Raw genomic sequence first — 13,829 nt, 5'->3', positions numbered from 1 at the left:
TAGGACATTTTGCACAGAACGTATTGGTATGAACCTATATCATAGTTTTACAGTTGCCATCAACCTACAGCTGTCCTAATATGACAAAAAAACCATTATTACCATTATCTGATTTCTATGCTGCCCTCCCAGCGAAGCCGGCTGAGAGCCAGCTTGGTGTAGTGATTAAGAGAATCTAGAGAATCGGGTCTGATTCCCCACTCCTCCACATGCAGCCAGATGGGTGACCTTGGGCCAGTCACAGCTCTCTCAGAGATCTCTCAGCCTCACCTTCCTGACAGGGTGTCTGATATGGGGAGAGGAAGGGTAGACAATCGTAAGCCACAGTGAGACTCCTTCGGGTAGTGAGGTCTTGGAGACCTAGCTTTGGGTTCCTTCCATGGTTCTGGATTGGGAATCAGTGTTTTGCTTTTCGATAAGAAGTTGGCAACCCTACCCCGTCCCTTAACGCAGGGGTAGTCAACCTGTGGTCCTCCAGATGTCCATGGACTACAATTCCCATGAGCCCCTGCCAGCATTTGCTGGCAGGGGTTCATGGGAATTGTAGTCCATGGACATCTGGAGGACCACAGGTTGACTACCCCTGCCTTAACGCAGGCTCCAGCTTTAGCATTGGAATTGCCAAGGGCTGGAGCAGACAAGAGATATACAGTGATGAGTTAAGGATGTAATGTTACTGGCAAGTACAACTGAACTAATCTGACAGCTTGTCAAAACCACTCCATCCTGGGTGACCAATCTGATCAATGTTTAATTTGTAAGCAAGATACACATTGAAAGGGAGTCTGCAATGACCAGGCTTCCCACCAGCGAACTGTCAAGCGTCTTAAAACTGAGCCGTATATAAAAACATCAAGGTATTCGCGAAAGGTCTCCTGCACAGGCGTACCGCAGCCAGCTGCTGGAATATGCTTGACTTGCCATATTTTCTTCCGCCTCTTCCTTTTTGAACAAAATATTCTCTACGAATATCGCCCTAAATTACCATTTTGCAATGCATATAAACCGTGCAGGGCTCCCAGAGGCACAGCACGAGGAGTAAACAAGGAGAGCCTTTGAGCAGATAAAAACGCGGCCTGCGATCTCCCCCCTTCTCGGCCAGCCTGGCTCGGTTAGCCACGCTCTTTCGGGTTCCCCTCAGCACCATGAACGCCGCAGGGACGAGGCTGAACAGAAGGCAGGCAAAGGGAGCGAGGTGAAGAGAGAGAGAATGAAGACGAAAAATCCTCGGCTGGCTGCTCAAGACAGAGGTGAGTGCTTGCCTGGAAGGAATTAAATGGATTCAGCGTTGCTTGAGGGTTTCTGTCATCCATTTTAGGTTTAAGAAAAACGTGTGAAGGAAACCGGGCCATTGAACCGGAGCAAATCTCTCTTATAGGCTTAAAAGAAAGAAAAAAAAAGACAACCAAAGCAAACAGCATTGCTGTTTTTGACTCATTCAAATCACCCGAGCATCTGGATGAGTACATTTGAGCCGTGCTGCGGGCTGGCCATACCGGCAGGTGTGATAGCAAGCATCTAAAACGACCTGAAGCCCCTAAGTAATTCTGATCCCCTCCTTCCCCGCAGACCCGCACAGGATAAAATGTAACTGCTTCCTCTCGCTCTGATCCGTCACCTGACTGCTAGATTCTTGTTGGAAGGGGTACTATTTGTGGGCTTATAAGTAAATAGCACAGAGCACGGGTTTCTGGAACGCCGCTTCCTGATACAGGAAACAATGTTCTGAATAATCTCCGAGCTGAACGCTTGCATCCTGTTATCTTAATGTAGCAGGTGTTCAACAGCTTAAGCCGTTTGCACTGAGAATCAAGGGAGGTGGGTCCCTCCCCGTCTCCTTGAATAAGAAAAGGGGGAGGGGGGGAATGCTTAGGTTGCGTAGCAACAACAAAAATTCCTATTAAAGGAGGCTCTGCCTTCCTCTATCATTAGTTTAACTTATAGCCCTGGCCTGGATAGTCCGGACTAGCCTGATCTTTTCCAATAAAGGAAGCTAAGCAGAGTCAGCCTTGGTCAGTATTTGGACGGGAGAGCACCAAGGAATCCCAAGGTTGCTACACCGAGGAAAGCCATGGCAAATCGCTCCTGAATGTCTCCGGCTTTGCAAACCATATGGGATGGCCGTACGTCAGCTGTAGCCTGATGTGAAAAGCATCTTATTAAGAAATAGCACTGCCTTCCCACAGAACAGTCAAAGTGGTGTTCGACCATAACTGAAAGTCAACACAATAAAAAAAATAATAACCTTAACATAATTATCTAAGCAAGGCAGCCCCAGCATAATAAAACCAATCTGTTGCTAGCCTAGGTTTGTTTGTTTGTTTTGTTTTTTACAAACTTCATTGCTGGCCGCTACATGTTGATTCATGGTGTTTATATGCTCCCATTTCTTAGTGGCTAGTTTTATTGATTATTATGTTATTTATCTGGGCATGGAATTCAGGCCACTGTCGGTGGGCAGGTAGTTGTGAATTTCCTGCATTCTGCAGGGAGTTGGACTAGATGACCCTGGAGGTCCCTTCTGACGCTAGGATTCTATGATTCTATATCATGCTGTTGTTGCTTTATTTGGTGAACTGCCTTAAGCAGATCTCCAGAGGGGCAGCATATACGTCTTCTAAATCAAGGGTAGTCAATCTGTGGTCCTCCAGATGCCCATGGACTACACTTCCTATGAGCCCCTGCCAGCATTTGCTGGCAGGGGCTCAAGGGAAAAGTAGTCCATGGACATCTGGAGGACTACAGTTTGACTACCGCTGTTCTAAATGAACTAATAAGGTAAAGGTAAAGGTATCCCCTGTGCAAGCACCAGGTCATGTCTGACCCTTGGGGTGATGCCCTCTAGCGTTTTCTTGGCAGACTCAATACAGGGTGATTTGCCAGTGCCTTCCCCAGTCATTACTGTTTACCCCCCAGCAAGCTGGGTACTCATTTTACCGACCTCGGAAGGATGGAAGGCTGAGTCGACCTTAAGCCGGCTGCTGGGATTGAACTCCCAGCCTCATGGGCAGAGCTTTCTGACTGCATGTCTGCTGCCTTACCACTCTGCGCCACAAGAGGCTCTAAAATGAACTAATAAGCAAGCCTTAGAAAAATACCATTTTTCTTCTGCGGTGGAAAGAATATAGTAAGGGGGCTTGACATATATCCTTGGGGGTAACTTCAAAAAGTTTGTGATCAAAATGGAAACTTGCTGTTTCCAGGGGAATTTATTAAAAGACTACATGGGTATATACCATTCAGAGGCCCAAAAGTCTATACCCAGCAATATATATCTATATCTAATTCCAGTGAGAGTCTCCCTAAAGTTCAATGTGGAAAAAGCTGTCTCCATTACATGCACTGCTGAGACATATACTCTGTTTCCACAATGGGGCAAATAGCCACTGGGGCCATTTCAGGTTGGGTTAAAATGGCCTGGGCTTCTGTATGCCTTGGAAACATGAACCTGAGAACATCTCCACAGCAGAGATAAACTATAGCTTGGTCCTCTGGGGGACAATCATGCAACCCTAGTAAGATCAGATTCTGACTGTGGTACCAATGCAGACTGTAATGTTTCATGTGACAGCACATGAGATCTACTAACTAGCATCAATTAAATCCACAACTTCTCTGGAGCATATGTTTTGAATGCAGAAAGTCCCAAATTCAGTCCTCCCTATCACCCAGTTTTCATATAACATGGCGGAAGAAAGGCCTTTGTTTCCCTCCCCCCCCCCCCCCAGGGAGAGCCAGTGCCAATTAGCACAGACAGAACCTGGACTAGATGGACCAATGTTCTAATTAGATACACTCGCTATTCCCTTTAATGGTTGACTCATTTGACCTCAGGTATCCAGGCCACACTAAATTATATTATTACCATAGAGTGCCACTGCTGTACCAAACAGCGACTGTGAGGGGGGTTGGCTAGAGTGGATGTGTGGGGTGGTGGTTTGCTGATGAAGAGATGGGGCTGGCTGGGGAGAGAGGAGAGCACATGGACCAGGAGGCTAAGGGGCTGTCTTGCCATGCAGCTCTGAGGGAAAAGATGTCCCAGAGTCAGAAGTGAGTGGAAGAGCAAAGGGGAAAAGGAATGCCGCTATCACCATTGCACATCTGAACAGCAGTGAATCCGGGAGGAAGTGTCGGGGAAAGTGGGAGACAGTGACCTCCCTTCTCCCCTATGCCTGTTTTCAGCCCATGAGGGAACCAGAAGGAAAGTGACTGTCAGGGAGGATGGGGGACAGCAACCTCCCTTCTCATTCACACCTGTTCTCACCCCATGAGGGAAAAGGTGACACAGGAGGACAAAAAGCACCCCTTGGAGGTTTGGGAAACAGCCTGTCCATCAGGCCTTCCTGTCAGCCCCAATGGTTCTGTGGGAAACGGAGGAGGGACGAGAACGGGTAACTTGTAGAGATACTTTAGCTGAAATTTGGCCAAATGCAGATTGGACATAACATCCCCCCACTCCTTGTAGCAAAATCCTGATATAGCATGAACTGTTATTCTGGCCTTCCCTTGTGCTAATACCCAATGCGTTTCTAATCTTGTTACACCTACAAGAAGAGCCGTTTTTTTAGACCCTGCTTTTTACTACCTGAAGGAGTCTCAAAGCAGCTTATGATCGCCTTCCCTTCCTCTCCTCACAACAGATACCCTGTGAGGTAGGTGAGGCTGAGAGAGTTCTGAGAAAACGGTGATTGGCCCAAGGTCACCAAGCAGACATCATGTGTCTCAAAGCAGCTTACAATCTCCTTCTTTCCCTCTCCCCACAACAGATGACCTGTGGCCCTCAAGAGATGTCTGATTCTTCTTAAAAGGACAACAACTTCTCTGCGAGGTAGTCCTTATCTCTGTTTTGGATGTTAACCTTTGAAATCACCTGATCACTTGCAAGGCATATGGCCAAAGCTGAGGGAGCCTTCCAGACAGAATCCATTATCAAGCCTGACCAAGGAATGTGTGAAGCACAGGAAATGTGAACTGGGCGTAAAGTCCAAGGAGAGCGGGCTAGTTGACCAGCTGTTAATCAATAATTTATGATGGAGCACTGAACAAAAGGAATGCACAAAAGGAATGCACATCAATTAATTGCTACACAGAATCAGAAGGCAAAGTAAAGCTTTGCTCCCCCCACCTCAAATTATTTGAATGGGTCAAAATATTGAACATACAGTATCTAGGCCTTGGTCCATCAAGGTCAGTACTGTCGACTCAGACTGGCAGCGTCTCTCCAGGGTCTAAGGTGGAAGTCCTTCACATCACCTCCAACCTGATCCTTTTAGCGGCCAGGGATTGAACCTGAGATTTTCTGCATGTTGAGCAGATGCTCTACCACCAAGTCATTCATTCATTCATTCATTCATTCATTCATTCATTCATTCATTTTATTTCTATACCACCCTCCATATGGCTCAGGGCGGTTCACATACAACATTGCAGGGGTAATACATGGCACAGTCTGAACATATAACACAAAATAACACATCAGCAACAATCCATCAATGGATCTAAATCAGTAGAACTAAATCAACATCATGGCCCCTCCACCAGACATATTCCCTATAAATTCTTGTTTTTATTTGTTAAAATGTGAGAAGCAGACATTGTACTGGCCAACTTTTCTTGACAGACCATCTAAACTAGCATACGTGTGATCTACACAACTAGCATGCACTATGCCTGTCTCATCTTTGTCCTTGGAGAAAGCAAGATTTCCCTAACAGTTTAAACTATTCAAGAAGGAATGAGCAGAGAAACCAGAGAAAGGCCAGGGAATCAAAAGCCTTACTAATGGGTTGGCCTTTAATAATGAAGGAGGTTTAATTGATACTGGAGTTTAATGAAATGTACTTCATGAAGGAAGCTTCCTGGTACTATCAGATTCCCTGCAGCCCAATCTCTAGCTGGTTGTAGATCTCTGGTTCATCAGGGAAAAGGCCTTATTCAACTCCTGGACTTAGCTATTGAGATATACAAAGGCACTGGTAATCTTCTGAATACTAAGCACATGTTTTATCATTTTGCTAAGGCTTGTCCTTTGCACTAGGATTTTCTAACAGAACAATCCCATGTGAGCTTACTCAGAGGCACTTCAGAGAAGATGCACCCAGGATCGATGCTTTAATCAGATAAAGACACTGGCAATATTTATGGATGTGCCTTATTGGATGAGCAAACAATGAGACCGCTTCCACACGGAGGTGCAAAACTCGTGCTGCGTCCTGCTTGCGTGGTTGTAAGCCACGGCCCTGCAAGCCTCCTAATGGGAGACCCCTCCCACATTTTCCCTCTGCCTCGCCAGGCCTTTTTGTTTCCCGATGAGGTGGCAAGGGAAAATAAGTCGAATTTCACCCCCCACGCTTGTCAATCACAGCAAGCCACCAATCAAAGCACAGCAGTTGACTTGGGACTCAAACTTCTATCCCCTCCGAGTCCCAAAATTATTTTTAAAGTGCACTTCTGCATTGCTATGCAGTAACGCCAGAACGTATATATATATTTTAAATAAAAACCAATACTTCTGTGTTGCTATGGAGAAATGCTACAATGATAAAGCACCCCCCTTTGGGGATTTGTGGTGTTTCGGACTCTATTTATGTTTGGGTAGAGTTGTGAGAGGCTGGACACGGTAACTGGACCCCAAAGAGTGATTGTGTGTAGGCTTACAGTAGGCTTAAAAACAAAGAGCATGGATGTCTAGCTGATCAGGAGAGGGCTGCTTCATCATGTGTCCCCCCCCTTTTCCCCGTTCATTCACCTCTACCAGAAAATACAAATGGGACTGTGTTTTGCTTGCCTGATCCCAAGAAGATCGAGGACACTTTGGCAAATCTTGGGGTAGGAAATGGAGAGGGGAGGGCAGGTATGAGGGTGGGCAGAATGCTGCAGGAACTGCCACGCATTTCTCCCTCCACACAGGCTTGCCCCAGTTGCTCCCTGATGTCAAACGAGATAACAAAACCACTTTTGGTGATTTCCCTCATTGCGAGGCAAGTCTGGGCAAAACTTGCACCAGCCCCTGGACAGCCTTGGGATACAGATGATGTCATGTGGAGGAAGCTCTAAAACCCGCCAGCAACCAGGGGCTGTCAAGGGGCAGATTCCATGCGGAATCGGTCTGATAGTCTTTCTATCCTTGAATTCCAGATGAGGGAGCTGCGACTGACAGACTGGCCAGTCTAAGGCCAACCCAGTGAGGTCATGGCAGAGAAGAAACTCAAATCAGAGTGTTCCTGATGTGGAGGTCAGTCTTGGTCACATAGCTCTTCTGGTACAGGACATCCTGCTACCCTCTGCAGAGGTGGCCAAACTGTGACTCTCCAGATGTTCGTGGACTACAATTCTCATGAACGCCTGCCAAGAGCTTATGGTAACTATAGTCCATGGAAACCTGAAGAATCACAGTTTGCCCCCCCCCCCTGCTTGAGAAGATTACATACCTTGGAGTTTTCAGTAGTCATGATGCCTTAGAACTGTTCTCCTAGTGATCCCGTCCAGAGCAAGGAACCTCTTGTTGCAGAGAGGCTCCTTGTGCTGGGGAAAGATCAGCAGAACAGAACAAAGATACTTTACTTCACTCTGGTTAAACCTAATTTGGAGTACTGTGTTTAGTTTTGGGAACCACAACAGATGAAAGATGCAGAGAAACTGGAATGTGTCTAGAGGAGGGCTACAAAGATGGTGATGGGTTTGGAGACCAAATCGCATGAGAAAAGGTTGAGGTCTGTTTGTTTGTTTGTTTATTGTTTTGATTTATATCCTGCCTCTTCCCAGCAGGCTTGTGGCGGGTCACAGTAGTCTTAAAAATCCCATTAAAAACTCCCCATTAAAAGACTAATAACAAGGCGTGTTGAGAAGTCAACAAGAGGTGATATGATAACCATCTTCAAATACTTGAGAGGATGTCAGAAGATAGGGCAGAGTTCTTTTCTGTTGCCCAGGCTTCCTTGGAAGGTGGTGAGTTCTCCTTTGGACATTTTAAAGAAGAGGCAAGATAGTTATCTCACAGATATGTTGATTTTATGAACTTTGGCAGATAGTGAGTGGGTGGGCAGGAAGGGATGTGCCAGTGTTTGTCTCTTGTGCCCCTTCCTTGCATACCCAGGGAATTGCTAATTGCCGCTGTGGGATGGTAGTTGAATTTCCTCCAGGCCAGGCTGGATTCTGGAGATTTTTGGAGGAGAGATCACTTGGGCATGAAATTGGGGTCACCATGGGTAGGCAGGTAGTTTTGTACAGGGGGTTGGACTACACGAGCTCTATGATTCTATGAATCCAAAGCAAGCACTGCTACACTAAGGAAAGTGATACAGGGTTATTTTCAACCTGGGGCTATCTTCTGTGACTATCTAGAGAGCCAGTTTGGTGTAGTGATTAAGAGTGGCCACCTATAATTTGGAGAACCAGGTTTCATGCCCCACTTCTCCATCTGGGGGACCTTGGGCCAGTCACAGTTGTCTCAGACCTATTTCAGCCCCACCTGCCTCACAGGGTGTCTGTTGTGGGGAGAGGGAGGGAAGGCAATTGTAAACAGCTTTGAAATTCCTTTGGGTAGTAATAAGCGGGGTGCAAAAAGACAGTTCTTTTTCTTAAGAGCATAAACCAGCCTCTTTCAACCTTTTGACCATGGAGGAGCCCCTGAAATGATTTTTCAGCCTTCAAGGAGCCTCAGAAGTGATGTCAGCTGGCCACGCCTCCCTGCCACTCTCCCTGGAAGGGACATGTCACCGGAAGTGACATCAGCACCCAAGTGAACAAGCAGGCTCAAGGAGAACTGAGGGGGTGAGCTGCAGGAGGCAGTTTAAGGCGGAAGAAGGCATGCAAGCTCTGCCCCCTCCCCGGTGCAGAAACCATGAGAGACTTCACTCATGCTCGGGAGGGAAAGAAGGGAAGCAAAGGCAGTGGCAGTTCCCAAGCTTGTAGCTGAGTTCATTAAGGCAGGAAGAGAAAGGCTGCAAACCTCTGGGGTTCTGCAAATCCCTGGATGGGAATCCCTGACATAAGCTGATGGAACTGCAACACATATCCATTCACTCTATAGTTAAAATGCACAATCGGAATGGTGTCTGGAAAAGCTAAGCTGTGATGAAGGTCACAGAAGACAACATTACAGCATGCAAGCTTTCCCAGCCTCCTCTCTGGTAAAATTTGCAGAAATGCAGAATGTGAACGTCTAGATGAATAATATCTGTTACATCTCCAAATGTGGGTGCAAGTCCAGCGCTGAGATGCCGTCTAGCACATCCTAGCTGAAGATTTGCCAGAAAATAGCTGAAGGGTGGGCAGTCATCTAATGTTTTGCTGCTCATTTTGTTTTGTGGAACCATCAAGCTAACAATTACAGCCTTGAGCTGAACAAATATTTTGCTCTGTGGCAGGAAACTTCGTAAGAGACGAAATTGCAGACGTGAGTCTCGGTGGTCGCAGCAGCATAATTATTTTAGCCATAACATGCTGTTATTGCAGAGTTTAAATGTTATAGAATGTAAGGAGAATTTTAGTTTTGCGCACATCACAAAATCTTAGCTGCGTTAATTGTGTCCAGGGTTCTTGACCTCCATTTAAGTGAGAACCATTATCTAGTTTTTCAGCTTCTACCAAATTGTCTTGATCTGCAGCCACTCACATGGGAGGGCATGTGAGATGTTTACAGTTTAGCTGTAATGATTTAGGTTTTGTTGATTAGACTGTTAGAACCTATTTTATCCCCTGCTGATAAAAGTTACGGGCACACTTTCTGTTCTGAGACTACTTTTGATTCTGGAGTTCTTGTTATAATGGCATGAAAGAATTCATCAAAACGGCTCTTATGTTATCATATTGTAAGTTATATTTCTTTTTGGTATCTCCATTAGGTACTGCAATTACCATGAGCCCCTGCTAGCATATGCTGCTTTTTTCGTACCCCATTTTTTACTACCCGCAGGAGTCCCAAAGCAGCATACAATCGCCTTCCCTTCCTCTCTCCATAATCTGTGAGCAAGGTGAGTCTGAGAGAGCCCTGAGAGAGCTGTGACTGGCCCAAGGTCATATGTGGAGGAGGATGCATGTGGAGGAGGAGTGGGGAATCAAACCCGGTTCTCCAGATTAGAGGCCTCCGCTCTTAACCACCACACCACCTGGCTCTCACAAGTGCACTTCCTACATGCCTAGGGTCTCTGCTAACCAGTTGTTGATCATGTGTACGAGGGTGGGGCCAGCATGTTTGTGCTTGCTCCTCCTCTATGCAAGTTGATTCCAACATGAATAATGCTAAATGTAGAGAGCTGCTGAGGCCAAGCAATCTCGGGACTACGAGCTCTGACCGGTGTTTTGGGTGAAAGGTTTTTCACATCACCAGCTGCCTGACCTTTTATTCAAAAACTAGATATGCCAGGATTGAACCTGGCACCTTCTGCATGCAAACCAGAAGCTCTGTCTGTCGATCAGCCAGCCACCGCCCCAGCGTTATCGTCCCATTAGGGCAAAGGCGTAGAACAGAGGCGAGATCTTATCTTGCCGTTTTTGGATGCCCTGTTTCACGCTGCACCCTTGGCTGCCAACATGCAATAACTTCACCTCCTGCAATTTAAATAATTTGACGCTTCGGAAGGAGCCGGTTATATATTAAACCGGCTACAGGCATCGTAAAAAGTGAAGCTGTGGCAATGAGAAAAGCCCCCACCGCTCAACATGTTGTCTGGCTTCTGCTTTGAGTCATGGCTTCTGCCAGAGATGGGTTCTCAGATCAATTATTATACAGGTTATACTTACGAGGATTATCACTTGTTTAATGTTTGCCACAGAAAATCAAATAACTGAGGTCAACCGGATGGAAAAGGAAACAGAGGAGAGGGATGGCGTGGTGCCTTGAGGCCCCTAGTTTACACCTGTCAATATTCACCTGGCACAGCCTACTGTTTGGCTGGAGGGGCAGCCCACAAGTATTAAAGCTCATCCACTCCGGTCCTTAGCGCTGATCGGATTGGATGTCTTCAGCAGCACAGTGTATAGAACGCAGGTGAGATCTTCACTTGTTCCTTATACACATACACAAGCATCACCAAATGGAGACAGGTAAGGGAAGTAGATAATTTATTCACGTTGAGAGAGTTTCTGTGCTGATTGTCACACAGGGGTGGGGGCAGTGTAAATCCAGCTGTGGCAGCAAGAGTTTGCTGGTGCCAGAAGTAAGGTTTTTTAATTTTAAGGTTTTTAATTCGGAAATGAGTTTTTAATTCAGGGTCCATCGTGGATCTCGGCATTACGAGGGCTGAAAGTTTGTCCTGCGGCTTTTCAGGCAGCATACTGCAGAAATGAAAGACTATGGCTCTTCCATTTAAAAAAAATGCTTTTAAAATCTGTTATATATTTCTCGTTGAAAGGCTTTCTCCTTTGGGTGGGTGCCAATTTTTGCAGCTGATTTATGGCAACCCCATGGTGTTCTCAAGGCAAGAGGTGAAAGAGAGGTGGCTTGCCACTGTCTGCCTCTGCACAGTGACCCTGGACATAATCACCCTGCACAGTGACCCCAGCCTCTGCCTAGCGACCTAGGGTCAGCCCATTTAGCTTCCAAAGTCTGATAAGATCAGGCTAACCTAGGCCTAGTCTGCATACAAGAGATAATGCACTTCCAATGCAATTTAGAAGTAGATTTTCCTGTTCCGCACAGGAAAATCCAGCCGCGAAAGCACATTGAAAGTGCATTATCTATTGTATGCAGACTAGGCCCTAGTGTATCCAGGACAAAAGCCCCCTTTGGGTTACTATGTTTTTAATGCAATGAGCAGCAAGACGTTGAATTGTCCTGCATAGCGCAGGGGGTTGGACTAGATGACCCATTTCCAACTCTATTATTCTATGATTCTACGTGCATTGTATTTTCCTGTAACAAGAAGACTCTGGCCCTCTTTTTTGTTGTGGGTTGCCAGTCTAAAAAAACAGGCATTGTAAATTATTTATCCAGCTGTTCACGCACAGCATCTTAGCCATTCCTATAATAAGGCAGGGCAGGATTATGTTTCCGTGTCAGTGAGATTGCTACAGAAAAATGAAGGCCTCTGCAGATAGGTGTGAGGAGATTTCTGTAGCAGGTCTGGGATTGTGGAACCCTCCAGAGTTGTGATTGGGACACCTGCCTTCTGAGGGGGGTTGATAATTATGTGAGGCCCACTTACCAAGCACTTATTAAGAAGTTCTGGCTACTTGGATGCGGGTGGGGTGATATTCTGAAATCACTGCTTCTGGGGTAAATCCCCACGAAGCTATGTGTGAGAGTCATCTTGGTGTAGTGGTTAGGAGTGCGGACTTCTAATCTGGGCTTGATTCCCTGCTCCTCGCCCACATGTAACCAGCTGGGTGACCTTGGGCTCCCCACAGCACTGATAAAGCTGTTCTGACAGAGCATTAATATCAGAGCTCTCTCAGCCTCATCTCCCTCACATGGTGTCTGTTATGGGGAGAGGAAGGTGAAGGCAATTGTAAGCCATTTTGAGACTCCTTTGGATAGAGAAAAGCAGCATATAAGAACCAACTCTCCTTCTTCAGTAATATCAGGGCTCTCTCAGCCTCCCCCACCTCACAGGGTTTCTGTTGTGGGGAGAGGAAAGGGAAGGCCATTGTAAGCCGCTTTGAGACTCCTTCGGGTAGAGAAAAGCGGCATATAAGAACCAACTCTTCTTTTTCAGTAATATCAGGGCTCTCTCAGCCTCCCCCACTTCACAGGGTGTCTGTTGTGGGGAGAGGAAAGGGAAGGCGAATGTAAGCTGCTTTGAGACTCCTTCGGGGTGAGAAAACTGGAAATTTACTACGCATGTTTTTGCAGATTAACATTTTATTTAGCAATAACCATTCCTATGCCAAATGCACATACTAGGGAGCAAGCCCCATGGACTCACAGGTACTTGCTTCTGAGAAGAGTTTTTTTATATACCCTGCTTGTCACTTCCTGAAGGAGTCTCAAAATGGCTTACAAACACCTTTCCCTTCCTCTCCCCACAACAGACACCCTGTGAGGTAGGTGGGCTGCGAGTGCTCTGAGAGAACTGCTCTAACAGAACAGCTCTAAGTGAACTGGCCCATAGTTTCCAGCTGGCTGCATGTGGAGAAGTGGGGGATCAAACTCGGTTATCCAGATTAGAGGCTGCTACTCTTTAACCACTCCTGAAAAAAAGATTAGGATTGCACTGCAAAATGCTAATGGATGAAAAGGGCAGATTTCTTCCATTTGCCTTTCGGGGGTGTCTGGCATTTCTGTTCTTTTTCTTTAACTATGTGCCTTTGCACCCTAGTTGAAAAACTGTTGTAATGTTCCGTTTCAGTGTCACACATACAATTTATGGCTGAAGAAAGTCAAGCTTTGATGGCACAAAGATGGCGCAACGCTATAGAATCAGCGCTCTGTCACCTGACACCAGCTCTCTCCTGCCTTGCCTCTCCTATCTGAATCTCTGCTTTTACAAGAACATGCTGTAAGGCTGTCAGCCTGGGGATTTTGTTGATCGTTACCATTCCTGAATTATATTTAGTGTATAAAAAACAAGGGAGGGCTGCTGATGACGTCTCTCTTCAGAGTTATACTTTGGCCTATTAAGTCGCTAGAGGACGAGCTTGATGCAGTGGTTAAGAATGCAGCCTCTAATCTGGAGAACCAGATTTGATTTCCCTCTCCTCCACATGCAGCCAGCTGGGTGGCCTTGGGCCATTCCCAGTTCTCCTAGAGCTCTCTCCACGCCACCTGGCTCGCAGGATGTCTATCGAGGGGAAAGGAAGGGTGGGTGATCATAAACCGCTTTGAGACTCCTTCAGGTAGTAAAAAGCTGGGTATAAAAATCATCTCTCCTTCTTCTTCTATGCATGTT

General features: G+C 46.3%; 2 protein-coding genes across 10 annotated transcripts in view; one reads left to right on the top strand and one right to left on the bottom strand.

The window, feature by feature from the left end:
- IDUA (alpha-L-iduronidase) overlaps window positions 1-13,829 on the bottom strand; it is a 60,419-nt gene that overhangs the window by 29,421 nt on the left and 17,169 nt on the right. The window lies entirely within an intron of this gene.
- The window catches only part of SLC26A1 (solute carrier family 26 member 1), a 28,912-nt gene that overhangs the window by 1,304 nt on the left and 13,779 nt on the right, over window positions 1-13,829 (top strand). For 2 of the 9 annotated variants that reach the window (XM_077345601.1, XM_077345598.1), the window contains exons 1-2: window positions 10,004-11,046; window positions 13,290-13,439. The gene's annotated coding sequence lies outside the window, so the exon portion shown is untranslated. Of the gene's footprint in view, window positions 1-642; window positions 1,251-4,766; window positions 4,829-7,137; window positions 7,235-10,002; window positions 11,047-13,289; window positions 13,440-13,829 lie in introns of those variants that run through there. The other 7 variants (XM_077345600.1, XM_077345604.1, XM_077345605.1 and 4 more) reach the window with 7 other exon arrangements.

The sequence above is a fragment of the Paroedura picta genome, chromosome 7 (genome assembly GCF_049243985.1).
Source record: "Paroedura picta isolate Pp20150507F chromosome 7, Ppicta_v3.0, whole genome shotgun sequence".
Lineage (NCBI taxonomy): Eukaryota > Metazoa > Chordata > Lepidosauria > Squamata > Gekkonidae > Paroedura > Paroedura picta.
Note: the sequence above shows the minus strand (reverse complement) of the source record. Positions and strands in the feature narration are given on the sequence as shown.